This window comes from Alligator mississippiensis, chromosome 10, assembly GCF_030867095.1.
Source record: "Alligator mississippiensis isolate rAllMis1 chromosome 10, rAllMis1, whole genome shotgun sequence".
NCBI classification, from domain to species: Eukaryota; Metazoa; Chordata; order Crocodylia; family Alligatoridae; genus Alligator; species Alligator mississippiensis.
Window position 1 is genome coordinate 56,845,108 of NC_081833.1, and position 27,393 is coordinate 56,872,500.

Genomic DNA, 27,393 nt, shown 5'->3' on the forward strand with positions numbered 1-27,393 from the left:
GAACAGCGTGGTGCTGCCTTCCCCTGCCCCTTCTCCCCCACACCCTCCTCTTGGGATCTGCATGGGGGAAGGGTGGGCTGGGGCTGTAAGGCAGTGCCGTGCTCTTCACAGCAGTGGCCTGGGCTGTGCTGAGCTTGGGCTGGGTGACTGCAGGGCTGGGAGTGGGGTTATTGGGGCACTACAGCAAATTTTTTGGTGCCTGCAGCCTGGCCCCCATAGCCTCAGTCCCAGTACTGCCACTGCCTGGCCCAAGCGTAGCCCACTGCAGTCCCATCCCCTGCCAGCCTGGCCAGCATTCCCCTGCCAGCCTGGGGGCACGTGCCCCCCACATGCCCTCCCAGGGTTCATGCCACCTTCCCCCCCCATACCCCGCCTCATATCCCCTGCACAAGCCACTCACGGCTCTGCTCTGGCTGTGTGGGGCCTGCCACTGCTCCAGCCCCACTCCCTCCCTCAGTGCCGTTTGGGGGCCGGGGAGTGATCAAGGCCCCAGCGGTGAGGAAGGAAGTGGGGCTAGGGCTGGGGCCTCAATTGGCCCCTCCCCCCACCCCTTCCTCCAGACTTACCTCCTGCAGGGACATGCCCCCAATAACTTTTTTTTCCCATCTGCCTCCATCTGTCCCTTCTTCCACAGACTTACCTGCTGGGTGAGGGGGTGGCGCATGGTAGATCTTGGGTTGTTTTCAAATGCCAAAGGTAATCTCCTACTTTAAAAAGGTTGGAGACCACTGGGCTAGAGGCTGAGCTCTGCCTAGGGCAGGGCATAAGGTTAGTGCCTCATAGAGTAGGGAAGCTCGAGTGACCTGAAGGTGCTACCCGTGCACCGACCTGCATGAGAGTAAGCAAGCCTGATGACCCAAGAGGTTGTGAGTGGTGTAAGAGGCCCTGTGAGAGGGGATGGAGTGCATGAGCAGAATGGGAGAGGCCCAGGCAGGGGCAGAGCTAGCCCAGCCTCAGACTAGAGTTATGATCTACTTATAATGCCATATGCGAGGCATGGGACATGGTGTAGGGATAGTATGCAGCCATGTACAATGCCTCCTGGCATTGGGGCATTAAAATGGGCAGCCTCACACATTTTACACCAGTTACCTGCCATGACTTGCTGTTTGATGAGATTGGGTGGACTGCTCCACATAGACAGGCGGATGGGCTGATGTAGAAACCCGACCTTAACTTGGCCCCCTGTCGCACACTCCTTAAGCAAAAACTCATTTAAAAAGCATTGACCATGTATGTGCATCTTCCATCACAGCACATGGCAGTAGTCACTACCAGATGGGTTATTGATTCAGCTGGATCCCTGGTTTGGCTATGTGGACAGCTGCGTGTGTGCTGCTATACACACAGGACACCTTATGGTATAACTAAACCTGGATCAGCTTGGGTAGTTGGATGCACAATCACCACTTACATGCATATTACATTGGTTGCATTCATAGCTATCTTGGTTCATACCTTTTACAGGTGTGGTTCAGTGTGTCTATTTTTGAAAATTTCTCCTGACAAACTGAAATTAAGAGAACTAAAAGGACATAATTCTATTAATGCTTCTTTGATTTCTATCTTGGGTTTCTACTGAATTCATTCTCAGTTAAAATATTCTGCAGCATCGTGCTGTTATTCTGTTACAGCCAAATTTTGCTTTCCCAAATAAGAATAAAAAGGCAGAAGACAAAAGTAATATTATTACTTGGAGTTAAAAGCTATTTTTATGCCTTACATAAAACACAGTGATTACAAGATCACTGAATCACATTTGCAAAGTCATTCTGTTCTGGCTCTTTTTCAGAAAGCTGTTTCTGAGCTTTAAATCTTTTTTTATAGATTTTTTGAGATCTCTCCTATATTCAATGCAATATATGTGTATGGTTCCAACATAGTCAATAAAAGGGTTTTCCCATTCACATTTTAAGTTAATTAAATACTAATAGAGTAGATGACCAAACACATTTTCTTTAGGTCTCTCCTTGCTTTTAAAGAAAGTGGTGGAGGGTTGCTATTTATTTCAGTAGATTTGAGAATCCTACTCTTTTAAGAAGTGTTAAATTGGGGAGATAATGGTTCAATGGTTAGGGTGGTAGACTGGGATTTGGGATATGTGGGTTAATTACCCTCTTTTTTCCAACAGAATGCCAGTGTGGACTTGGACAGGTTATTTAGGATCACTTAAAGATATTTGGGTGTCTAACTGTAGGAGGAAGGCACCTAACTAAGGTTCTGGATTCTTAGCTTATTGCCAGTTTCCTAGTTGTGTAGAGGACGATAGTAGTAGTTTTCAACCTTAAAAGAGTATTTGCACATATTATCCTTGCATCTTATGAGAGACACACTCTAGGTTAATTAACAGAATGTACATTTAATCTACCTAGAACTTGTTTGGGGAGAAAAAGCTATGTGGCTTTTAAAAGCCCAAAATTAATCGACAAGCATACTGGTGAGCAACATCAAGACCTAAAGAAGCATTTAAAAATAAATCGGCCACCTTCAACAGCAATAACAATAATTTGCATTAATGGTCATCTCCACAGCTTGAATTACAGGATAAATATCTTAAAGCAAAAAATAATATGTAACCCTGGGCGTGACACTACACGCGCCCTCACCTGAATAATGGGATCCTGGGATACCCAGTAGCCAGTCGCCCTGGGAAGCTGCTGCAGTGCCCCCGAGCGGAGAGCCTCCCCTTACAATCAAGCACCCTTGCAGACAGTTCTCAAACTATTTACAAGACTTAATTATTTACATCATAATAAATAATCATTAAATAAGCACATGGATATACTGTCTAATAAACCCTCAAGAACTTATTTACACAGTCTCTCACTTGCACACGGTGTACTGGGGATCCCGTGTGCACTGCCCTGGTGGGGTATCTCAGGGAGCGGGACTGTCTGTGTCCCTGCACGTGGTCTGTGGACGCTCCCTGGCACTGGTATCCGTCTCCGTGCTCCTGGGGTCTCCGGGCAGCAAGCAGCAATTCCTCTGCAGTTCCTGCAAGACAGCCTTCCCCTGCCTTTGCCCCCTTCCCTGGCTCTGCTGGGAGCAGTGTCTGGGCTGCAGGCTGTAGCAACCCTCCTGCCCCACAGCCTCGGCAAATGCAGCCCCTCCCTGGGCTTGGCCTGCCCCTGGGGCCCCTCACCCCTCAGGGAAACTAGGGCAGAGTCCAGCAGCCCCCCCTCCCCCTGGCTCTGCTGTGCTCACCTGGCCACACCGGCTGCAGTTGGGTCTCTCCAGACTTGGGTTGTCCACACCAGCAGTCCCTGCCTGCTCCTGCTCCTGCCGCTGCCGCTTCTCCACTGCCGCTCCTGCAGGCCTCTCTCAGGGGCTCTCCGAGGGACCACTGCGCTGGGACTCTGAATCCGGTCTCCAGCCTGTCCCTCAGCCCCCCCTGTCTCTCTCTTGTCCCCCGCCTTGTGAAAAACTGCTCCCCCTTTTATCCAAGCCTCTCAGCCAATCCCAGCTCAGGGCCCTTCCCGGGCTTTTGCTAAGGGCTCTCTTTCAAACTGTGCTGGGGTTACATCACCCCTCCCACTGCCAACAGGGCTGCTCCCAAACAGCTTCACTTGCCCTCAGAGCCTGCAGTGTCCCCTCGGGGACAAACTCTGTCTCTGCCAGGCGGCCCTTCCCATTCTGTTCAGGTGGGTCCATTTTTTAGAGGCTGCTACAAATATAATAAACATTCATCTGCATTAAAAAAGGATCATATAAAATATGTAATGTAACTGAATCACAGCCTAGAAACCTGAAGGGATTAAAAAAACAAAAACAAAACTAAGCAGTTTCAAAGATGGGGGTTGGGGGGAGCAAACGGAGTTCTCAGATTTAATTTTTAAGTGACATTTGAGTCAGCACACCTGTAATATTAACATTGGCAAGAGGGTGTATATTGGGAGAGGAGATTTTTCTGTACAAGATAGGCAGTGTTTGTACATCCAAAGCTCCCAGTAAGCACAATAGGATTTTTGGGTGTACGTCACTTCTGAGAGCTATGGGGCATCATGTGCTGCCCTTATTTTTGCTAAAGTTTTAGCTTAAATCTCCCTTTCTTTCATGAAATGTTATGTATTCAGGGCCGGTCCAAGGGCAATTGGTGCCTTAGGCAAACTGTATACCTCGGTGCCCCCACCACTTCCCATACAGAGGAAAATAAGAAGTCTAGAATGAACTTTTACATGTACTTTTATTTATAGTTGAACAATAAAAGCAAATGTTTTATTGTTTCACTTTTCATTAACCCTAACACAGCTATACTGCAAAAACTCTAACAGAATTTATTATAATACATGTACTATTAAAAGAAAATCCTCACAAATCCATTTGTGTGAAAAATTAGAACTTTGCTTTTTGTGCTTTCAGTTTCACAAATTCAGAAACAAGTTCTTTAAGACAAAATTTTCCAGCTATTTCATGTTCTCTCAGCACGGTGGCCAGTCCAACAATCTCTCTTGCAGAATCGAAGAATGAAGTTATGTCTTTATCAATATTAGCTTTCAGAAGCAGTGTCACGAGCTGTAAGGTGATATAGGAGTAGGGGTTCATCTTGTAGCCATTTCCAATCCCTTGATGTAGCTGTGTGGAGGTAACCAGGAGTTCTAGCTGTGATGGTGGTCGATTCTAGTGATCTTTTCTCTGAGATCTTTTCAGAGGTCTTTCTCCCCTTACCGAACTAAAGGCCTTAGACCAAGGTAGAGCCGTAGCCAGCCAGAGCTGTTACTAAGAATTATGTTCCTATTATTTTGTTCTGCATATAATTTTGGTGGCCTAGGCGACTGCCTAGTTTGCCTAATGGTTAGACCGCCCTGCACATATTGGTGCCACGTGCTTTTGGAACGTGACCAAACCAACCTCCCACTGACGTTGACTGGGGTCCTCCTTTCTACTGATGACAAGTGAACAGGATCACTCAACAGCTGCCATGTTCTGTACCAGGAAAAGCTGCAAATTGCTATCAGTTGAGGTGATTCCAGCTGGTTTGGTATTGCACTGGGGCCTACAAGCACCATGGCAGACTGCTTTGTCAAAGGGATACTCCATCCCTTCAAAGCTTAGAAGGAGCTTGGTTCAACTAGAGGCCTAAAACCAGCCAGTAAATTAAAATCAGCTGTGCTTACCAGAAGGCAAGGTATAGACTGTTTAAAACCCTGGAAAACAAGATATGGACAGAAGGATGCTTAAGGCAAAATCCTGTGCCCTGCCCCACCTTGAAGTCAGTGTTAGTTTTACTGTTGACTTAAATGGAGCCAGAGATTTTTTCCTCAGTTTCTCTGAAACAATAAAAATCATGTGAAAACAAACTTGTGTAGATTCAGGGGGAGTATAGCAGTATGCTTGCACACCTTTCCACTGCTGCTGTCCCCATCTGATCTAGAGCAGGAGGAGCCCCAGAGCTGCCCTTGCCCCACTTCACCTACTGGCTGCAACCGGCAGCTGTGTAGGCGCCAGAGGCCAGGAAATGAATTTCAAGCCTGTACTACTAATATAGTTTTATTACTTTTTGAGTAGAAACTCCTCCCTTCCCCACAGCTGTCACTCAAAAGATTATCCTTTCTAGTGGCTGTTCGGTTTGGTCCTCCATTGATGTAGCATGCTCCTGGGAAAACCTTTGTGGGGAAAGTGGTTTATCATTGTGAGTTATAGTCATCCAGGGAAATCCATTGAAAATGATGGCTTTTTGGAAGTGGTCTTAAGATAATAACTTGGCTATGTATTTATCTGGGCACGAGTCTCTCTCTGTAAAAGTGTAGCATAGAAACTGGGACAACTTCTTATTTTGTCTAACAGATTATGTATATTGTGATAAGGGAAATTTGATGTACAGTGGAAGTAACATATGACCTGTAGCAATTATCTTCGTTTTGTAGTACCACATTAACCTGCCTGTAATGGTCTAGGGGTAAAGATTGAAGATTAGCAGAAGGCAACTGCCAGTTACATTTCCCCACCATTTATTTTGAAGATTGCATTTTTAAGTGGTTCCCCAAGTGCACTTTGCATTTTTTTTAATTGCTTCAAGACTATGGATCAATCAGCAAAAAAATGTAGCAGTAATGAGTTGCTCTTAATAGGAAAGAACTCATTAATTATCATACTGATTGCATAAAACAGGTTTCTAGCCAACAAAAAGGCTCCTGCAGGCAGTGTCCTTTCACCTGCCTGAGGGGTGATTGGTGGATTCTAATTAAAACAAAAAATAAAATAAACAGAAAAATTACTTCCTTTTTAACTTGTTTCAAGTCTAGAGTGAGAGAGTACCTGTTTTCCTTGTACATAACTCCCTGAAACATTAGAGCGCTACTTGCAGTGCATTGAAAAGGGAAACAAAAAGACCCCACACAAGAACTCTTATTCTTGCCCCCCTCTTCAGGCGTCCTCTAAATGTGGGGTGAAATTCTGGCCTTACTAAAGTCGGTGCAGGTTTCACCCTTGATTTCTTTGTGGCCAGGATTTTTTATTAGCACTTTAATGTCAAAAACGTGAATATTGTAAAAATCTCATACAGCCTCATGTTCCGGGGTAGAACTTGTGGCTCTGACAGGATGTGGTTGTGGCTTTTGGCCCTAACCTAGGTCTTGGGACACCTGTGTTCAAGTCCCTGCTCTGTCATGGGCACCCTATATGTTCATGGGCACGATGTTTGACCTGATACATATACAAACTGTATATATTGGGTCTCAAGACCTAGAATAGTGCCAAAAGCTGCACCCACATAAGAACATCTTTCATCTCTTCTGAACTTGTATCACTCTGGCTGGTCCATGAGACTACTGGCTGACCCAGGCTGAAACAGACAGTTCTAGTCGTACTCCATTACCATACTGTGGGGCTCACAAACTATTCTTGTGGAGTTCATAATTGTTGAGGGGATTCGACTATCAGTGCTATGGGAAGATGGCTGACAAGATGCTTATATATGTGGTCTTTATCCTTGCGTGAGTAGCTTCTTTTCTCTGGGTCGTGCCCTCTTTACAAGTCAGTTATGAAATGTCCATTAAACACAAAGGTCTGAATCCATAAGGAAAGATGCTAGAGATAGTTTGAACTGATGAACTTTCTTCTGTCTCCAGAATTGCTGTAATTAAAAGTTACCACCTCGTCAGTGGCTTAGTTAAAACGAAGTGATACCAAAACCACATTACTAGCTATATTTGTCATAAACCACAGTTAAAATGAGTGTGGCGGGCCAGTAGGGGGCGCTCCTGCGTTGAGCCACCCACCTCCCTGCGCCCAACCACCTTCCAGGCTCCGCGTGCCTCCCTTGGGGTGTCTCCCGTCTGGCCGACCCCTTCCTTGGAGCACACCTGCTAGCCTGGGGTCCCGCTGCCACCATCCAAGGCTCTGGACTCACTTCTGCCTCTGCGCGCCTTGGAAAATGCAGACCTGATCGTCCAATGGGTCCTAGACCCAATACAAGCACTTGGGGCACTTCCCCAAGTCGGGGGCTTATTAGGAAGCCTCCCTTAGTCCACAGACCTAAGGGGCCTCCTCGGCATAATTTAGTCCCACCCCCCCAATAAGTCTCCCGCACTGGTCACAAAGGAGAACTTTATTGATTTCAGGGGGTAGGGCGGAAACAGGGTAAAAGGTAGAGCAATATCGTAGAAATCTTACAAGAATATCAAAGGAATCCCATAGAGCAAACCAGGGTGGCTGAGGTAGCCGTTTAAACGCGCATCTGAGTTACTGAAGCTAAATATCTAATCGGATCTCGAGTAGCTTACTCACACGCATCGTCCAGAGGTAGTTGGAGTTTCCTCTGGAGGCAGGGCACTCTTGGAGCATGCGGTGATGAGGAGAGAGCCAGGTTCAGATTCACCTGGATGACCGCATGGCTAATGGCTGACTCCCCTTCTTCTTGGACCGAGCCCTTAAATAACCTCTCTGACCTCAGCAGCCCGGTCCAATCGAAGCTGCCAATACTGGCTACAAACCAACCAATCTCCCAAAGCATCCCTGGCTACCTGGGCCCGCGCAGGGCCGGGTCTTTCCCCCCTGCCCAGGTGACTAGAGCATCCACCTCCCAGGCGCCAGGCTTTTGTCATGTAGACAAGGTGGGAGATCCCCACCCTGAGGAATGAAACACCAGCCTCCCAGGCTGGCTGAGACAGGTCTCTGGAGAGGGGCACCGACGGTGGCATTTCTGCCACAGAGAGCCCTTGAACAGAGGCCAGAGATTGAACAACATATTTTTTTGCTTCTGGAGGTGGTGGCTCCCTTACAAAGGCATCTTTATAGTATGGTATGAGTAAGTTGTTCTGTGGATTAACACAGAAATTTGTATTCCAGTACTAGAAAATGGGCATCACTTCAAGAACTCTGCATTTCCTTCAAATGTAAAGAGACTGCCTTACTCTCTTCTCTTTTCACCAGAAAGAGAAGATATTGCTTCTGGTTTGAATAATAGAATTGGAAAAATAAGAATTTGTTTTTCTTTCAGTAATAGTTAAAGAAGAAAAGTGAACTCTCAGTAGATTACTATTATTTTATTTTATTGTAATAAATTGTTTGTTCAGATGTCAGGCACAGAACAATAAAATATTATGATCCAAAGAAAAATGGGTAGAAGTAGTGCTGTTGTACATTTTATTTAATTCATTTCCCCTGCAGGTACTAATTTAATTCATTTTCATTGGCTGAAGAAATGTCTCTGAGCTAAAATATTATGCTCAAAGGCACCAGCAGAAGAGATAATGGGACTGCACCTGTAGTTCAGAATAAAAAAGATAAAAGGAAAAGAAACTGCTACATCCTGAGGAGAATTAAAAGTGGGTGGAGGAAAGCCCTTTTAATAATGGTTCATTTTCTCCCTCTTTACGACAAAGCTATAATAGGAAATAAATGTATGTTCCAAGTCTTGGACATAGCGTAAGGTCATTATATACAGTTGCTATCTTCGTGGGGAGTGGGGGTGGGGAGGGGAGGAGAAGTTTGTCAGAAGTTACTAATGTTGAAAATATGAAAAGTGGATTAAAATATCACAAGGCAAAAACAGATTGTCGAAATGGCAGAATAAACCTGTATACTTATTTTCCAATTTTCATCTCAACATGAAATCACAGCACGATATTAAGTTTCTGTACAAAAAAGAATAAAATATACTGGTCAATAACGTGGTAGGAGGGGAATCAGATTTTATAAGCAGATGTTGAGTTTGATAGGAGAAACACATTCCCAAATTAACAATAGTGTTCTCTTTTGCAAGAGCTGCAGTTGGACCCAGTCCAATTTTTGATCCCTGCCAAATGGGAAGTGCTGGAAAGTAACTCTGCAGTAAATGTGACACTGTATTGATGTCTGACTGAGGATTGAGTGAGTTTCAGGAAAGTCAGCTGCATTTTTTTGCATATAAAACCACAATGTGTCAGAGTAGCAAACCAGGGGAAGATGGCTATATGTACCGTAAAAAGGAGAAAGTTGTTAGTTTACGGTATAGTTTAAGAGCTTTATGCGTGAGACGTGTTTACTAAATTTTGTCAGCTACATCTAAGGTAATGAGATTACACTAGTGTCACTGAAAGCATGTCACCTTCTGCTTGTCTGGGTATAACTGAGGGCCTAATTGGGTCTGCAGAATAATTTGTAGTGCTGATGAGCAGGAAGAAAAAATTCAGCTTGACTCTTAGATCTGTGGGTAGATTTTCAAGGCTTATGGCTAGAGTGAAATTTTTTTTTAATTTGTACGCTGAACAAATTTACTAAGGAAGCCTCGAGAGAATTGACACGGAACCCCACCGAGATCTTTATGAGAGTAGAACTGCATTTTAAATCAAACAAATGAGTCTGAACCTTTCACCTCTGGTCAACATTTCAAACGTCCTTAATGGTTAGGTCCACTTTGGTCCTCCATTTCAGTTTTCTTTTACAAAATTTGGTCTCTTGATATTCTCTTCAAGGTGACTTTTATTCCATCACTTTTATTTGCTCCAACACTGAGTTGAAGGCACATGGCATTCTGCTACTTTCCCCATCCTTTTGCCATTCAAGTAGAAAGCTGTGTTCTCTTTTATTCTGCTGTGGAAAGAATACTTTTATTCTGTCTTTTTCTGAAAGTATTTTCAGTCCTTCCTCAGTGCAGGAGTCGAGACTATTTTCCATGAGTCGGTAAGTTAAACTGTCCTGGAGATTCAGTCCACTGAAAACCAGTTAGGGCTTGCTGGGGGTGGGGGTGGAAACTGTGTGTTAAGAATAATGCTTGCTTTGCAGCTGTACCATCTTGCAGGAACTCAAAATACTGGCTGCTTTTCTCACAGTACTTGGATCTGGTGAATACCTATGAAGTTTCCTTTTCATTTTGGAAATATATTTCTCTAGAGGCTTAGTCACACTAATGGCATTGTACTGTAGTTGTGTCATAATAAAGAAGTGAAGTGTCAAAGCTTTGGTTTTCCATTATAATCCCTGAAGGTCTCCAGAAGCACAGCCTGCCTCATGCTCAGCTTACTCTGGCCCATGTTCTTACTTCATTTTGTTTTCTTTAGTATTCCTTGTTTTTCACAAACCACTTCTTTCTCGCGCTTAGGAAAGAAATGAGGGATGTTGAATTTAGAAAAAAGGAGAACTGTTAGATGCTGAAGACAGCTGAAATGCATTTACATTATTGTTTCCTTTCTCTGTCACTAATAGTGCTGACTAAAAACAGAATTCCCCAGAGCTATATGATTAATACTATGCCCCTGTGAAAGAAAAGTATTTTCCACTATGCATTTCTTCTTTTCTTTTGCATGTTTGGTTGCTCTGTACGCCCCCATGAAAGAGTAACCTATTAAATTCATAACCTATCCATCTTCCAGGTATGGCCTTTATCCTCACAGAGCCAGAACTCCTTACAACATAACCTCTTTATACATAGTAATTCCCTTTGAGAGCTTTGCTTGCTGAAATATGTTTGGTAAACCAAACCAAAATGAAAAAGCAAAAGAGTTTGGGTGCTCTAGATGTGTTTTCAGGTAGCTGATTCATTCTTTTGCCTAATAGCTTCCAAACCTTTTGAGGGCTATACCCCACATGTGTGAAGTCAGTGATTCTGGCGCCTGCTTCCTTCTCTGCTGCTGTTTGCCATCTATTATTCCCTTTTCCACCACCAGCCTGCTTTTGCAGCCCCTGTAGAAACCTTTTGTGCCCCCCAACATCCTCTCCCCTGAGGGGGCACACCCCACAGTGTTGACTTAAGGTGTATTATTCTGCTTTTGGTACATGAAAATATATTTTAGTAGCTGATTCAATACATGAGTTCTTTTGTTCTAACTGATTAATTAACTTTATACTCGATTGTCTCTGCAAAAATTCTGTGAAAAGATCTCAGGATGTTTACGGTCTAACTTTGATGGGATAGCTACACTTTTCTGCAGGAGCTGTTCTTTCCTTGGCATAGAAAGAGAGTATATCTAGCAAAATACATTTCCATAAGGACCTTTCAACTGTAATGTTCACTTGCCCAACCCCTGGGTCCAATATAGTTTCAATGTGTTGAACTTCTAGACCTATTGCATTCCCAGGGAGGAGGGCAGAGAGGGCTAGGAACAATGTTTTGTGTTGTGTTTGCATGGAGGCAAGGGAATGTTCTTTGGAATCTAAAATACAGTTAAAATTTATTTTAACTGATGGCATGGACACATAGAACCTGGGCCTGAGAGTGTGCTGATTTTTAATTCAAATAAATGATCATACTACTAATTTTTTTTATATCTCTTCTATAAGAGCACTATATTGAACAACTACTCTTGTCTTTTTCATGAATGCAGAAATCACCCTGAAGAAGGTGATTTTAAATACTAGAAAGCATAAAGCACAATATTGCTACCACCATGAGAAATGGGCTGGATCTATTGCAATGATGCTGGGCTGGGTCTGTTGCCCAGTGCTTATTGAAATCAATAGGAATTGTGCCGACTCTTCTGTAGTCACCTGGTCTGTCACTCCTCATGATGGTGGTACTTGTCTATTAAACTGAGCACCATAGTTATGTAAAAAATCTATTGACAGACTCCCAACAGAAGCAGGTTATCCTCTTCTCTGTTCCTTGCATCCTCCCCATTCACTGGAGCAGTGGAAACTTTCTGATGTCTATAAAACATGTCAAGGTTTTGTGATGCTTTGTAATGAATGTGTTTGTTTCCTCCTGATATTGCAAAAGTCTGCAAAAACCCACTTGGGTAGATAATAAGCAATTTTAAATAGTGAACATCTGATACAAAAGGTTTATGAATACTAAGCAAAGCAAATTTCAACAAAAGCTGAGCAGATTTTACTAAGGTGAGAGAGTCTGCTTGTTTCTACATCTTTTAGTACAATTGCAGCTTTACTTGCAATTTCCTTTATAATGTAACAGTATATTCCATAAATATTGTTGCTACTGACAAGAACATCAATTCATATTATTCATAAAGACTCTTCAGTATTCTAGCAATGAATAGCAAGCAGAAGGAACAATCACTTGCATTTTTATTGCTTAACACACATGCCCCTTTTTGCAAAAAAGAGGGAGCAACATCAACTAATGTTTACCAAATACATAATGCTTTTGGGGAAAGGTTGGACTTTTAACAGACAATTTACATGCAAGTGAAGGGATAAAAAATATTTTTTTTAATTTATTTGCATTAGCCACCATAAATATTTGCCTGATGATGATACAGCAAGTGGGAATTGCTTCTTCTGTAAAGAACTATTAAACTAGGGGGTAAAGGAAATATTTGGATTTTAGTAAACTAGTTGATATGAAAATCTTCCTGAAAAATTAAATGAGTTTGTTAGGAACACTCCTGGAGTTTGAAACCATCTCAGTTTCCATAAACAAGGCAATAATGGAAGACAAAGTACTGAGTTTGAGGAAGATGTTCAGTAAAATGCAAAGTGGTAGGTCCAGTGATAGTCTATATGCTGCTTCACTTAAAGCACATGAATATTTCCACTGACAGCAGCTAAACTACCCACATGCTTAAAGGGGAGCACATGCCTGAGTAGGGACCTACTAAATTCGTGGTTTCACAGGAAACCTCAAAAACCAGGATTGTCCATGAAAAATACTTAATAAAAATAAAATGCTGGCTCCCCAGTAGGAGTCAGCGGTCATCACTGGTGGGAAGGGAAAGCACCAGCTGGCAGGGAGGCACAAAGGACAGCAGACTTGATGGAGGCTGCCTCCTCATCCCTCCTCCCTCTGCCAGGGCCTCCACCAGTCGGCACTGAGGGGTGGGGCAGCACAAAGGGCAGCCAGCAGTCAAGATAGTGGCCTCCCTCTCATCCCTCCTGGGGCCTCTCTGCCAGTCAGTGCTGAGAGGCAGCGCCACTGCAAAATGCCTGCAAAATGGGCTCCGCGCACTGTGAAAAACACTTTTTGTCTTGCCGCGATTTATGTAGGCCCTTATGCAAGTGTTTGTGAAACCTGAGTCTAGCATCTTCATTAAGTGCTGATGTTCAGACCTTACATGAAATTTGTTGTCTATTAATAGAAGGGAGTTGAGACTATCAGAGGGAATGGAGAAACTACACACAAAGAGGCAGAGAGGTATGAGGTATAGGCAAAAAAGAAACGCAAGCTCCGTATTGGACAAATGTAGTTGGGAGATAAATCTATCGAAATATAAGCAGGATCTTGGAAAGCAGTCAGTAAAGCTGCAAGATGAATGAAAATGACAGTGGGCAGCAAATGTTAAATGAATCTGCCACTGTGCCAAAAATGCACAAAATCAGAAAAGGGCCAGTGTTGTTCTAGGCTGAATGTAAAGCTGTTGGAGAAGAGGAGAGATCCTTATGTTCCTGGTTAAAGCTTCATTCAGAGTAATGCACTACAGGTTTCCATCACTTTATGCAGGTTCTGTATGTGTGAATTTGCTCTTATGCAATGAACCTTTTTATACCACAAATTTGTTGTGTGTGAGATAAATTCACTCCTATGCAATCAGTGTGGTGGTCAGCTGCTTTGTGAGGTGTACTGTGGGAGTGACGCGCACCAAAATATTGTCTCCTGTGTGGATCTGTGCTCCTCATTTGTTTGCAATACATGTTTCAGTAGTTGCCATCCCCATTATGATAGTGGCCTGTGCTTGTATGTACTGCCTGCTGTTGGTAAGTACCAAAAGTGTCTTGTAGAAACGGGTCTGGGGGTCAGTACAGTCGAGGTCTTGGAACATATCCCTATTGGTTACATTGTAAAGTGGGTTCCCTTTATATGAATTCAAGCTACGCGCCATTTTCCAGGAACACGTGTAGCATAAAGCAAGGGAAACCTGTATTCTTCTGTGAAACATGTCTTGAAATATGAAATATACTGACAGAAGGAAAGGAGCAAAGCAAAAACCTGTAAAAATTATTAATGGTGCAGGGGCACAATTATAAGCAAAGAAACAGAGCCAAATACCTCTGTGCTGGCCAGCAGAGCGGAGAAGAGTATTGGGCAGCAAGCATGCAGCCTACGTGTATTCATGAGCTCTGAGGCATTCACTTTCTCTGAGGCTCAATGCCTCCTAGCACACCCCCAGACATGGTGCAGCTCTACCCTGTCTGTTAGGCCGTGCCTAGAAGGAACAATTGGGCTCTAAATGCACAGTCTGACGCTCGAGAATCCCTTCTCATGGTTCCCAGGAAGAGCACAGTGCTGAAGGCCTGTTACACCACTTGTGATGACAATGCAGTGTCCAAGCCCCGTTGTGCCCCACACGCACTGTTAGCTCCTGTCATTCACCTGAGCCTAATCGGAGCATGCCAACAAACAAATTGCTGTTCAAAGGTTTGCCTCTATGAAATGCAAAGTGTCTTCTTAAATGATTGGTTTCCACATACTGAGAAAATGATTAAAATATACTGGGAGTGAAGTAAACGGTTCCCACGACCATATCCTGAGAGCTGCTGAGGACCCCCAAATCCTTTTGAAATCATTGGGATTTGACAATTCTCATCACTTCTTCAGATTTGACCTTAAGCTGATAAAATGTTCATAGTGGCTGAAAGTGTCTTTATGTGGCAAATGTCTAAGGGAAGTCCACGTGTTACAGCTGTAGCAAGCAGCTGTAACTTCTCAGTGCCTTCCAGGGGCCTTGTTGCAGCTCACACCATGAGCCGCACAAAAACTAACTGGCTTAGGGCTAACTTGGAGTTTGGAGTGGTCAGACCTTCAGTTTGAGCAGCACGTCTGTGGGAGTGGCCGTACGTTAATGGAACAGGACCTGGTAGTGCAGATCGGAGACAGTCCTACCCTGGAGTAGCATAACTTTGAGCTGCATGATGAGTGCTTTAAATAACTTTATGGTGTTAACGTGCGGACAACCCACAGGGTAAGAGCTGCGAAAGCTGCCCAGAATTACCATTTCACAATACTGTAGCACTTTTCAGAAGGGGTGCTGCTCTGTCCTTGGAGAAAAGAGCTTGCTGGAGCATAGACCCTCAGGAAAATTGGAGAGGGAATTCCATGTTATGGAGGGGACTCTGCTACCCGCACACCTAGGATTTCTATAGTTTTCAATATTGTTCCTTAAAATAATCCTTTTTCTCTCTCAGCTTGAGGACAGCTGTAAACTCCACAGTGTTTCCAGCAGACGCTGCCCTTTCTGGCAGGATTTTATATACTTATACTTTAGACCCCTATTATATATCATGGATAAAAGGGGAGTAAAAGATCTTGCTCTGTGCTTTAAAATTACTTTAGCTACCAAGGCCAATTATGCAGAGGAGTAAAGCTGCTTTTTGCTCCCAATGCTGAGCTCCACTTGGGTTTAGTAATTGCTTAGCTCATCACCAGATCAGACCCAGGGGTCATAAAAAGTAACACCTTGAATGTCAAAGATGGGCAGAAAGCGCAACTTTGTGTGAGTTTGGTATACGTTGCTTTATGAGTTACGGCCCGTGGCACTGGCAGTGATGAATAAATACTCTCCATATATAAATGCAGTGGCATTTGCTGTTCTTCCATTACTAGCTGAGGCTTTAAAAGAGAAATGTCACAAACCCCACCAAATCTTGGGGGTAGGAGGGTAGGGGAGGGGGTTGTGGGGTATCTCACAGACTTTTTTGTTTGTTGTACTGATAGGACGTGTGTGTGGTCTTGTTGAAAAGCCTGTGTTATGATGTATCCATTTGTGTCACCTTTATCTTTGTGAAGATCATGTTCCACTGTCTGTGTATATATTTATGATGTTGAACATGGTTTAGACGAAGGAAATGAGGTATGCATACTTACAGAAAAGAGTAGACAAAACTAATTAGTATATCTTGCCATTGTGTTCTGGGATGAGGATGATTGCCGATCCCAATTGCAGATGGAAGGAACCCCTGGTGGGATGGGCACCTAAGTTGGTATCTGATTTGTAATATGGGGGTGGGGGGAACAACTAGACAAAAGCAAAGGCATCTGGGGGGAAATGGCCCACTAACTTTGAGGAATGCCAGTTGTCCCTGCTGGCAGGAAAGAATTTTCTAGAAGATTCTGAGACACATGAGCAATTAAGGCATTGTTAATTGGCAGAGTGGGGAGGGGACTGGCTTGCATTTCTAAGGGTTATCTAGGAGTTGGCCAGGGTTTGGGGATTTTCTCTGGTTTGGAGGAGTACAGGTGCCTAACAATTAGGGCTGGCAGGATCAGCAGGAAGGCTGATCTCTGGAAAATACTGGCAAATCTCTCAAGGACTAGATAGTAATCAGATGAAAAGGTAAGAAAATGTACTCCCCCCCCCCCCCCTTTTTTTTTTTTCATGTTTTCAAACTTATGGGAAGTTTATCTTGTATAGTTCTTTTTTTCCTATATAATCATTTTGTTATGTTGTCCCTTTACTGGTTGCCTGTGGAAAGAGTGATTTTCTAGGTGGGTGGTATTCCAGGGTAGCCCATCTATGGAAAAGGGGACCTAACCTTTCTTTTACAGCCCAAAGGGAAATGACCTGGAGCTGGCAGAGATCCCTTTGCTGCAGCGATGAGGTCTGGTTTAAGGGTAGTAGAGCTGAGTCTCCCAGGGATAGGGAGTTATCCCAGGTCCAACCGTGGCCTGTTCATTTAGACAGGCAGCAGGGAATAACTTGGGGTTGTGACGGTACCCCATGGACAGGCTTTTTTGTTTGTTTGGTTTGTTTTTGGTTTTGTGTTTGGCAGAAAAGTCCTTCCTAATCAGCAAACTGTTCTGCCCCACATACATATCAGGTTATTATTTTATTCTGCTATCACTGAGGTACACAGTTACTTATACCTTACTTGGGTGAATTGCCCTAATAGAATTTAGTGGGGATATTCATAAAAAATGGGGTGCTTTTCATCATGAGAGAGGTAATGGAATCCTTCAAAAACATAATTTCAGCATCATGGTATACATTTTCTTTAGTTTTCTTTTACCTTCCCTGAATTACAAACTGACTCTGAGGATTGGCTACTTCCTGGACTCTAAATAGGCCTTCCTTGATTTGATAGCCCCCCACCCCTTAGATTCATAGACATTAGGGCTGGAAGGGACCTCAGAAGATCATCAAGTCCAGCCCCCTGCCCCAGGGGCAGGAAGTCAGCAGGGGTCACAGAATCCCAGCAAGATTGAATGCCTTCAAGAGATATTTGGATGTCTAGGTAGGTGCTTGAACCACCCCCGGCAGCAGTCTATTCCAAACTTTGGGGGCTTGGACAGTAAAGAAGTTCTTCCTTATGTCCAGCCTAAAATGATCATGGAGTTTGTGACTGTTCAATCTTGTCATCCCTCAGGGCGCTCTGGTGAACAGACGTTTCCCCAGATCCTGATGAGCACCCCTGATAAACTTATAGGTGGCCATCAGATCACCCCTGAGTCTACGCTTTTCCAGGCTGAAGAGTCCCATGGCTCCCAGTCTCTCATCGCAAGGTCTGTTTTCCTGACCTCTGATCATGCGCATGGCTCTCCTCTAGACTCTCTCAAGCTTCTCCACGTCCCTTTTGAATTGTGGAGCCCAAAACTGGATGAAGTACTCCAGCTGCGGCCTCACCAAAGCCAATATAATGGGAGAATGATGTCCTGGGATTTGCTTAAGAAGCATCTATGGATGCAAGCCAGCGTTTTGCTTGCTTTACTAGCTGCAACATCACATTGAAGGCTCATGTTCATCTTGTGGTCAATCATGGCCCCCAAGTCCCTTTCATCCGAAGTGCTAGCCGGTGTAGCACTGCTGAGCCTATAAGCATGCTGCAGGTTTCCTGAAGTCGAGGACTTCTGTATTGCTGACTGACTTGTCGGCTTTATGGCAGATGGTGAAGGTGATCAGCTCATGGTCACTGTTACCCAGCTTCCCTTCTATCATTAGGGGAGAATCGCTGATAAAGTCATCCCCCATTGCCAGTACCAGGTTGAGCGGTGCTTTACTTTTCGTCGGCCCGTAGACTTCTTGCGTCAGAGGGAGAGGTCATCCACACACGTGAGAGAACTTTGTGACCATTCGGATTTGGCTGAGTGCTCTTCCCATGAGATGTCTGGGTAGTTGATGTCTCCCATGACAACCGTGGACCGGGACCGTGCAGCCTTGGCCAATTTCCTGGCGAACTCCTGATCAAGCTCTTAATCCTGGGTAGGAGGTTTGTAATAGACTCCCACCATTGTGTCCCCTGTGCCGTGTTCCCCACGGATTTTCACCCAGAGGGTCTCCAGTCGTCTACCCTGCGCGCCAGTTTCAGCTTGCAGGGACATGCATCTTTCCTTGACATAGAGAGCTACGCCCCTGCCTCTTTTGTCCACTCGATCTTATCCAACCGGGAAGAGAAAGGCATAGACTTGCTTTGCTCAGACCTAAATGTTCATAAGCTGTAAATTTTCTGGAGGAAATGCTTACACTTTGCTTAAGGATAGTTAGGTTTATTCTACTTATCAGACAGATACTCCAAGCATGATTAGATCTCCTCATTAGTAGAACAAAAAATGGCATCCCGAGGCCCTATGATATTCCCCATGCATCCTCCCCATCACGTCTTCTGTGAAATGTACAGTAATTCAAGCAGCAAATACAAAGCTAAAAATCCTGGTGGAGATAGTATTACTGTTACTTCATTAAGCTAGGATGTTACAGATGGAATGAATAAACCTTATTAACTGTAAAATTGTTGTCATCCTTTTTGCTTTAACTCCATGCTAAAACAACTTCTTATTTCAGGCATTTTGGGTCCTTATGGATGGAATGCCAATAAAAAGTTGTTCAGAAGAGTTCTGCTTAACGATACACAGTGGAGTCAGTAGAGTACTTTTCCAAGAGCTGTGGTAAGTAAGATGCATCAATCACTACTTTTATTGGGGGTCTGTCTCATCAACAAGCAGGGTTGTTCTCCATTTTGTATGTGTGGGTGGGTGTGAGGGTGGGAGGGGAGGTTGGCAATAGTAGATGGTTTTCCTTTTTTAAATAGAATCTTTTAAAAATTGAATTAAAAGTTCTGTAACTCTGTTGCTGCATCCATTACACCAGCAAACTGATACAATAAAATTAAAAACCCTGCAATTACTCTCCTAGCTGGCACTTTAATCAAGGTTATTGTAATAAGTTTCTATGGACTCTAAACAGGAAAATAAGACCTGGAGTTTTCACGAGGCCTCTTTGTAAGATGCTTAGGTAGAGGCAGCAAAAGAAGAATGAAAATATTGGATTTCTTCCTTGAATCAACACAGGGTAGTTTCAAGAGTCCAGGACCAATCAAATTAAGGCATGTTTTCTGAATGTTCCTCTGCCTAAGGGCAGTGGAAGAAGGAAGGGGAGGAGAATGAGAGGAGAGAATAACAGACCATGGTTGAATGCATATATGAAATTTTAAATTTGTAAATCGCACTTTGCGCAAGGAATATATGCTCAGTAAAAATCTGAGGAGGGGACCAGGCTGTGGGATTAAGCCAGCTGGCTCTGGTCCAGTTATTTTTCTTGCTTCTGTAGTGTAATGGGGCCAGTAGAAGATGAAACTCCACCACTGGAGAAGATCCTCACTGATGCAGAGCCATCTCCCAGCAGTTTTTGGCATGAAAGGCATGCCAAGGCAGCTGTGACAGGGCAGACCATGATATACTCTGTCAATCCCCTACCAGCAGGTGGCAATGAATTGTGCCCTTGAAGTTGTATACAGTTTGAGCAGACACCAAAACTGTCCTCAAGCCAGCTAAGGAGAGTTAAATGGTCCTTCCCTCTTTATCCTACATGGTAGATGTTGATTGCAGCTAAAGAATGAGTTTAAAGTGTATTTCATGCCTCTGCAGTCTCATAGGTAAGTAGATTGCTATACGTGCCTTTTATGACTGTTGAGCGGTTTACAGATTAAGAATCCCTACTACTGATACGTGATTTCCAGAGCAGATCTGCACTTCATGCAAAGAAAACATGCATGCTTCATCCTGTCCTCCAAAGTAACTATGGCTGCAGATTTTGGGGTGCCTATATATGTGCCTATACATGTATTATTGTCTGCTTTGTAGACAGAATGTTTCAGTGTTGCTGTATTTCACCTGCTTTGGCACCTGAAACCATTGTAAGTTTAGCAGAGCTGGCATTAAGTCACTACCACAGCAATAATTTAACGTTTCCTTTGTTCTGTGCATTTACACGGCAACTCCAGCACTGCTTCACGTCTCCCTTAAGTGTATTATCCAAAAGTGATTCTTTAAGAATGGATTTTTACCATTTGCACACAGGTTTGTCTCCTTACAAGATAGGAGTTGATACTTTATCCACAGGGATTCATGCTGAGATAATGTCTTCATTCCTCGGGGTTCCCTTCTGCATCTGGGACCTTGAGATGCAAATGTGCACACATTTGCTGTCTGTGCTTTATGCTATGGCTGTATGAGTATTTCAGTTTTTTCTTTTCCCCAGGGGATTACAAACTGCACTCAGCAGTTTAGTTTGCATGCATTGCAAATGAGCCATCTCTAGTAGGTTCAGCTAGGGATTTAATGAACATAGTGCTTATAGCCAGCCCTCTTCTCCCTTTTCTTTCCCTCTCCTAGTCTTTGGATTTAACAGAGGCCCTTCTCTTTCAAACTATACAGGGTTCCTTCTTGCTCCTTAGGTGTTCAGCAACATTTGCTATTAAGCACCAAAAAGTACTTTCTCATGCGTGGGTTCTGCCAATGTTGAAAGGAGCAAACAACAGTACTGGAAGTTGCCTGTCTCTAGCATGGCAGTCTAGAGTATCATCAACATATTTACAAATGGTAAAGTGTGTCATTATAATATGCAGAGCAGCTATTTACCCAACTGCAAGAGAGGAAATGTATTTTTAGTAGCGGCCCTTCCTGTAGAGTTAGATCAAGATCACTGAACTGACAAGGTTAAACTGTTTAATTCTTTAGATGCCATGTTCCACGTTGAATGAATGTTCTTTTTTTACCAAAAAGACTATTTATGAGCAATCACAGACACTTGCTTAGTCAGCCATCTTTATTCAAAACGCCCTCACCACTAGGTGGGAGTATAGCAACACACTTGTTACATCACCCCACTATAAATAACCCCCCCCCACAAACTTCCAAATTTCAGTTAAAAGAGAGTTTTTCATTAGCTTTGTTCTTTTTAACATTACTATTTTAACAGCTTCTGTCGGTCTATACTATGGATACACTTCATTAAATCATTTTCAGCTTGTAGTAGCTGAAATGCCCATATAATAAATTAGAAGAGATCTGAACGTAGAAAAATTCTCATTTAGAGATTTGTTTAGAGATATAGCTACTTGTGGCCTGCTACAACTTGTATCATATCCAGCTTCTCCTATTCCCTGTCTTCATCAGCGACTTGGACATGGGAGTGAAATGTACTCTGTCCAAGTTTGCAGATGACACAAAGCTATGGGGAGATGTGGACACACCGGAGGGCAGGGAACAGCTGCAGGCAGACCTGGATAGGCTGGACAAGTGGGCAGAAAACAACAGGATGCAGTTCAACAAGGAGAAATGCAAAGTGCTGCACCTAGGGAGGAAAAATGTCCAGCACACCTACAGCCTAGGGAATGACCTGCTGGGTGGCACAGAGGTGGAAAGGGATCTTGGAGTCCTAGTGGACTCCAAGATGAACATGAGCCGGCAGTGTGACGAAGCCATCAGAAAAGCCAATGGCACTTTATCGTGCATCAGCAGATGCATGACAAATAGGTCCAGGGAGGTGATACTTCCCCTCTAGCAGGCGTTGGTCAGACCGCAGTTGGAGTACTGCGTGCAATTCTGGGCGCCACACTTCAAGAAGGATGCGGATAACCTGGAGAGGGTACAGCAAAGGGCAACTCGTATGGTCAAGGGCCTGCAGACCAAGCCCTACGAGGAGAGACTAGAGAAACTGGACCTTTCCAGCCTCTGCAAGAGAAGGTTGAGAGGCGACCTTGTGGCTGCCTATAAGTTCATCACGGGGGCACAGAAGGGAATTGGTGAGGATTTATTCACCAAGGCGCCCCCAGGGGTTACAAGAAACAATGGCCACAAGCTAGCAGAGAGCAGATTTAGACTGGACATTAGGAAGAACTTCTTCACAGTTCGAGTGGCCAAGGTCTGGAACGGGCTCCCAAGGGAGGTGGTGCTCTCCCCTACCCTGGGGGTCTTCAAGAGGAGGTTAGACGAGTATCTAGCTGGGGTCATTTAGACCCAGCACTCTTTCCTGCTTATGCAGGGGGTCGGACTTGATGATCTATTGAGGTCCCTTCCGACCCTAACATCTATGAATCCTATGAATCCTTACTTGTGTAATATATTCTTCATCACTTAATAATACAGCATTTCCACAGGACTGCTTTACTTTGTCACCTTTGGTTCTCTCTTTGTCAGCTGTTGGTTGCTGCTGCAATTTTTTAAACCTTTTTGTTGTCTTAAGAGTTTTCTGTACTGGATTCTCTCTCTCTCTCATTTCATGTTCCTTAAATTTGGTATATGGCATCTGAATTTCTTATTCTTCCACTATTTGCATTTTCCATATATAACGTCTATATTTGCTATGTGCTTCACAGTAGGTAGTTTGTGTTGCCACCTCTTTAGAAACTTTGATTCATTTTATTTACCAAGAACTTTTGCAGCTCTACCTCACAATAATGCAACTTCTTGATTGATTGATTTATTTATTTTGCTATGTTCAGTCTTCATTTCTAATTTTTAAATGAGTGTTTTATCTCTCTTTGGCATTAGGGGCTGTTTGTGTCTGATTATCTTGCATTTCTGTGATGGTTTTCATCCAAATGCATCCCCTGGTGCTTTATAAACTTTGTGAACGGATGGTATATACCACGCATACTTTGCCTTTAATCAAAGTAATGAACATTTAGGGTGAAATGTGGTAAATAACAGTGAAGGTGGAGGCTGACAATGGATAGCATACAAAAGCAGCAGCTCATTCAAAACCCAAAGCTCTTCTCTTGAGAAGAGGAGGAGCACATCTCACCGCTGCTTTGTAAACATAATGGACTCTCCAGATAATATTGGGCATGCTTCAAGGTCCTAGTTAAATAAATAAATAAATAAATAATTGACTTTCGGGGGACGGGGGATGATGTGTGGAAGCAGTTACTAAAATTGTCAGCCTCACCTAAAATAAAGCTTGCCACAGCTTGAGACGGAGCATTCTTGACAGTGTAACACTCTACAGGATTTTAGTTAGCAAAAATATTTCCTTAAAAATTGAGGGCAGGATGCTCTGTTTCCCTTTCACAAGGAAACAGTCTAGAAAACTCAATTTCCACAGAACTCAGAACAAGGGAGACAGTTCTGCTAAAATATATATTGGAGCTTATCATTCTTGTGTGTGGCACCTACACTGACAAATCTTTAAATGCATATATGATATTATATAGAATGTTTTAACAATATCAACAGATCAAATGCATGAAGGAAAGAGTACTTTTGCCATTACAGGTGGAGTTTGGGTGGTAGGATATATTTTTGAAGACCATGAGTTTGTTGTTATCTTCCAGATAACAATACTTTAGGATGTAAAAACTAAGTACTTGCCAGTGAGGAGCTGAGGTACCAGTTCCTGACAGAAAGGAAGCATTAGGGGTGTGCAAAGTGGGCCTTATTTGATTCGGATTCAGCCTGAAACAGGGACAGTGATTCTATTAGTTGATTCAGATCACTGTGCCTGATTAGATTTGTCTGAATCCGAATTTGAAGATTTAATGCTGATTTAGAGAACCAGTGACTTAGCCATAGACACAGCTTTAAATGTTTTAAATGCTTCTGGTCCACTTCTGGGTCCACTAGGGAGTGCGCTGGGGGGGCCCGCCCATGCTGCCCGGGCTCAGCAATCAGCTGTGGGGGGGACCCCGGGTGCCCACCCCAGATGCAGGAGTGTGCTGGGGAGCCTCCCACACTCCTATGGGACACTCCATGTACCCCAGCATCACAGCATTCACGAGCCGCCTGCTACCTAGAGGTATGTAGAAAAAACATTTAAAGTTGTGTCTGTGTCCAAATCTGCAAATCTTTCAGAATCTCTCTCTGATTTGATTCGGAGAGATTTAAAGGGTCTCCTGATTTCAGTTCAGATTCAGAGATTCAGCCACCAAATCGGGCCAGATCTCCACCAAATCGAATTGGGGACCAAAGCTTCGCACAGCCCTAGGAAGTATGCCATCTGTTGCTAATGACGTTTCACTTCTGCATTGATAGAGACTCCCATCCAAGTACTGAACCCAATTAGCCTAGCACAGAGGTGTCCAACTTGTAAGTGGCTGGGATCTGAACACCCCACAGGCCTTATCAGCACAGCTGTGCACCTGTGAGCCCAGGCATACTCCTCCACTGCATTGTGTGTGGGCTCCCCCCCACTTCTGCCCTCCCTGCAAAGTCCCTACATCCTTAGGGTAGCAGATCAGCTATAACATATTTATTTGCAAACCACACAGTTTTTTTCCCAAAAATCAGCACTCCAAAATTGGGGTGCAAATTTTAAGTGGGGAAGCTTATTTTCTATGCTGGGATGGGAGAATGGAAGCATGGAGATGCTGTAAAATGGTCCCTGCTAGCCTCGGAGCACAGCAGAATTGGTAGTAGCTTTTGGCTGAGCAGTCAGCAGCTGCTGCCAATTCAGCAGTGGCTCTGAGAGGGTTAATACTAGCTTTTGTTCGAACAAGTGCTTAATCAGGATTTGGCCATGCTGTCAGAATCCCCTGCAATCAGAATTCATCCATGACTGGAAAAATCTTTTTTCCCCACCTCACTTCATTCTGCTTTACCCCCAAGATGAGGTGCGTTTCTTATTTTGGGGCATGTTATATGCAAGAAAATATTACATTTCAGTTTGTAGAAAATGTAGTTGCAATTATCTTAAAGTTATTAATGGTTTAGCTATTTAATTTGTAAATGCCTCAAGTTGAGTTAAAAAATTAAGCTATTCCAACTTGCAAGGCCCTCTGAGAATTTTGGGTTTGTCCCTTGCCTGCCATCTTGCCCTTTAAAAGTCACCTGTTGGCATCCCTGGGAGTTCTGCATAAAATTCTGTCACAAGATATGGCTGTCATCTCGGTTCATCTATCCCTAAAACTTCTAAAATGGTTTTCCTCTTGTTTTAGTGAAAGGGTTATTATCTAATCCTGAAATAATGCAGTATGAGTTTCCCTATCTGTCACTTCCAGCAATATTATTTTGATAGTCCTCAGGATGGTGATGTCCAAATGAATTTCTTGCTGACTTTTTCAGGATGGTAGGACAATATAATTGAAGCCCAATTCTTATGCAAACCATTATCAATATCAATATTATGTTATTAAACCATTAACAATATTATTCAAAATCAACAGGGAAGCTTGTTTCTAGTATCCTTTTATGGGTTTTATTGCTCTATCTCTTTTATACAGTTCTGCTAGGAGGGACTTTAGGAATACAAAATAGTTGTAGATTAGAACAAAAGTTTCTCTAATGATGTATCTTCTCTCTGAGAGTGACTAATGCCAGGTATAATAAAGAAAGGAGAGAGAAAACTAATAATGGCATATTATTTAATAACTTGCCAATAAAAGTTTCTTTTTAATCTTCACAAGCTGTTGGATGACAAAAGTGGTTTATGGCCTTTATAACTAAATCTTCCCTAATGTAACTATGGATTTTCTTACTGTTTTGAATTTTCTTAACTCTTGGCCTGAAAGGTTGGAAGAGCTGGCATGGTCTAGTTTAGAGAACAGAAGATAGGGGGAAAGGGGAGAATTCAGTAAAAGGTCTTTAACAACAAAAATGGTGATATTAAAAAGATGGTAATCCATTGTTCTCTATATGTCTATTGCAGGCAAAACAAATAATGTGATTAAATCTCCCAATTTGGATGAGATATTACGAAGAATATTCTAACTATGAGGGCAGTTAAACACTGAAACAGATTGTCTAGAAAAGTTGTGGAGTCTCTTTCATCAGAAGTCTGTATATTCTTCACTTAAACAACAATTATTTGAGATAGGTTTAATTCAAGTCAGGACATCTCTGTTTATATGAAGTACTGAGATCCTTTCCAGTCTGATTTTTTTTTTCTATATTTTTTTCCTGCATTAAATCCCATAAACTTAAATGCATGCTGTGTGTGTGTGGGGGGGGGGGGTTATTTTTTTGTTTTTGTTTTGATTTCAATTCATTACTTAAAAAATAGCAAACCTTAGCAAAATTTAAATGTAAACTTGGGGGAGGTTTTTTGTTTTTGTTTTTTTTCCTGGACTATATGATATCTTATTAAACACTACGAGTCGTCTTTGATAAGACAACTCAATTGTTTAAAAAAAGAAATTTCAGTGTCTTTGTCTTTTTTGCTAGTTATGCAGCTCAGCAAATGAGTTGAAACAGTACCAAGATCATTCTTGCTTCAATGCTTGTCAGATTCATTTGCTAGAGACGATTCAAAATGTGTTTTAAAATGATTTTGTCAAATTGTTGCAAGACATAATGCACACTTAAATCATGGCATGGTTTATAATAAACAGGAAATTGCCTTCAATAGTCTACAACAGTGTAGAGAGCATTCGATTTGTGGCTGATTTATTCTTATTGTTGTTTAATCCTGTAATACTCGCTTCATTTTATGTGCTTGAAGCTGAGATTGGCTATCTATACATCTTGGATTCGTTGTAAATCAAGTCTTTGCTCAAATATAAGAAAAGAACATGACACTAAGTGTAGTAATAGTGTTGCTTTCCTCACTATTCATCTGATATCTGGAAATCATTAAATTCAGACTAATAAAGGAATATTTAAAATGCTTTCAAATCTTCAAAATTATATACATATGGAATTAAAATTTTGTGTAACAGACTTTTTTTTTTCAAATGGTTTGTTTGCACTCAGTGGTAGCCATAGTCTTTTGTTTGTTTTGCATTAAATGGAAAAATTGGTAAATAGTTCAGACCCAATGAAAAAATGCTAATTTGAAAATCTTCAAGAATATAAAGATATCATGCTCAGAATTTACTTGACAAGCTAGGTCACGTTTCTGAAAATTCCTTTTTCACCTTTTGCGTTGCATCATTTTG

The 27,393-nt window shown here is 42.8% G+C and overlaps 1 long non-coding RNA gene across 2 annotated transcripts in view; it reads left to right on the forward strand.

Annotated features, from left to right (window-relative positions):
* Positions 1-26,578, forward strand: part of LOC132243603 (uncharacterized) — a 38,448-nt gene extending 11,870 nt beyond the window's left edge. For both annotated transcript variants that reach the window (XR_009455283.1, XR_009455284.1), the window contains exons 2-3: positions 19,086-19,189; positions 26,166-26,578. This is a non-coding gene — a long non-coding RNA (uncharacterized LOC132243603). The remainder of the gene's footprint in view (positions 1-19,085; positions 19,190-26,165) is intronic.
* The last annotated feature ends 815 nt before the right edge of the window (positions 26,579-27,393 follow it).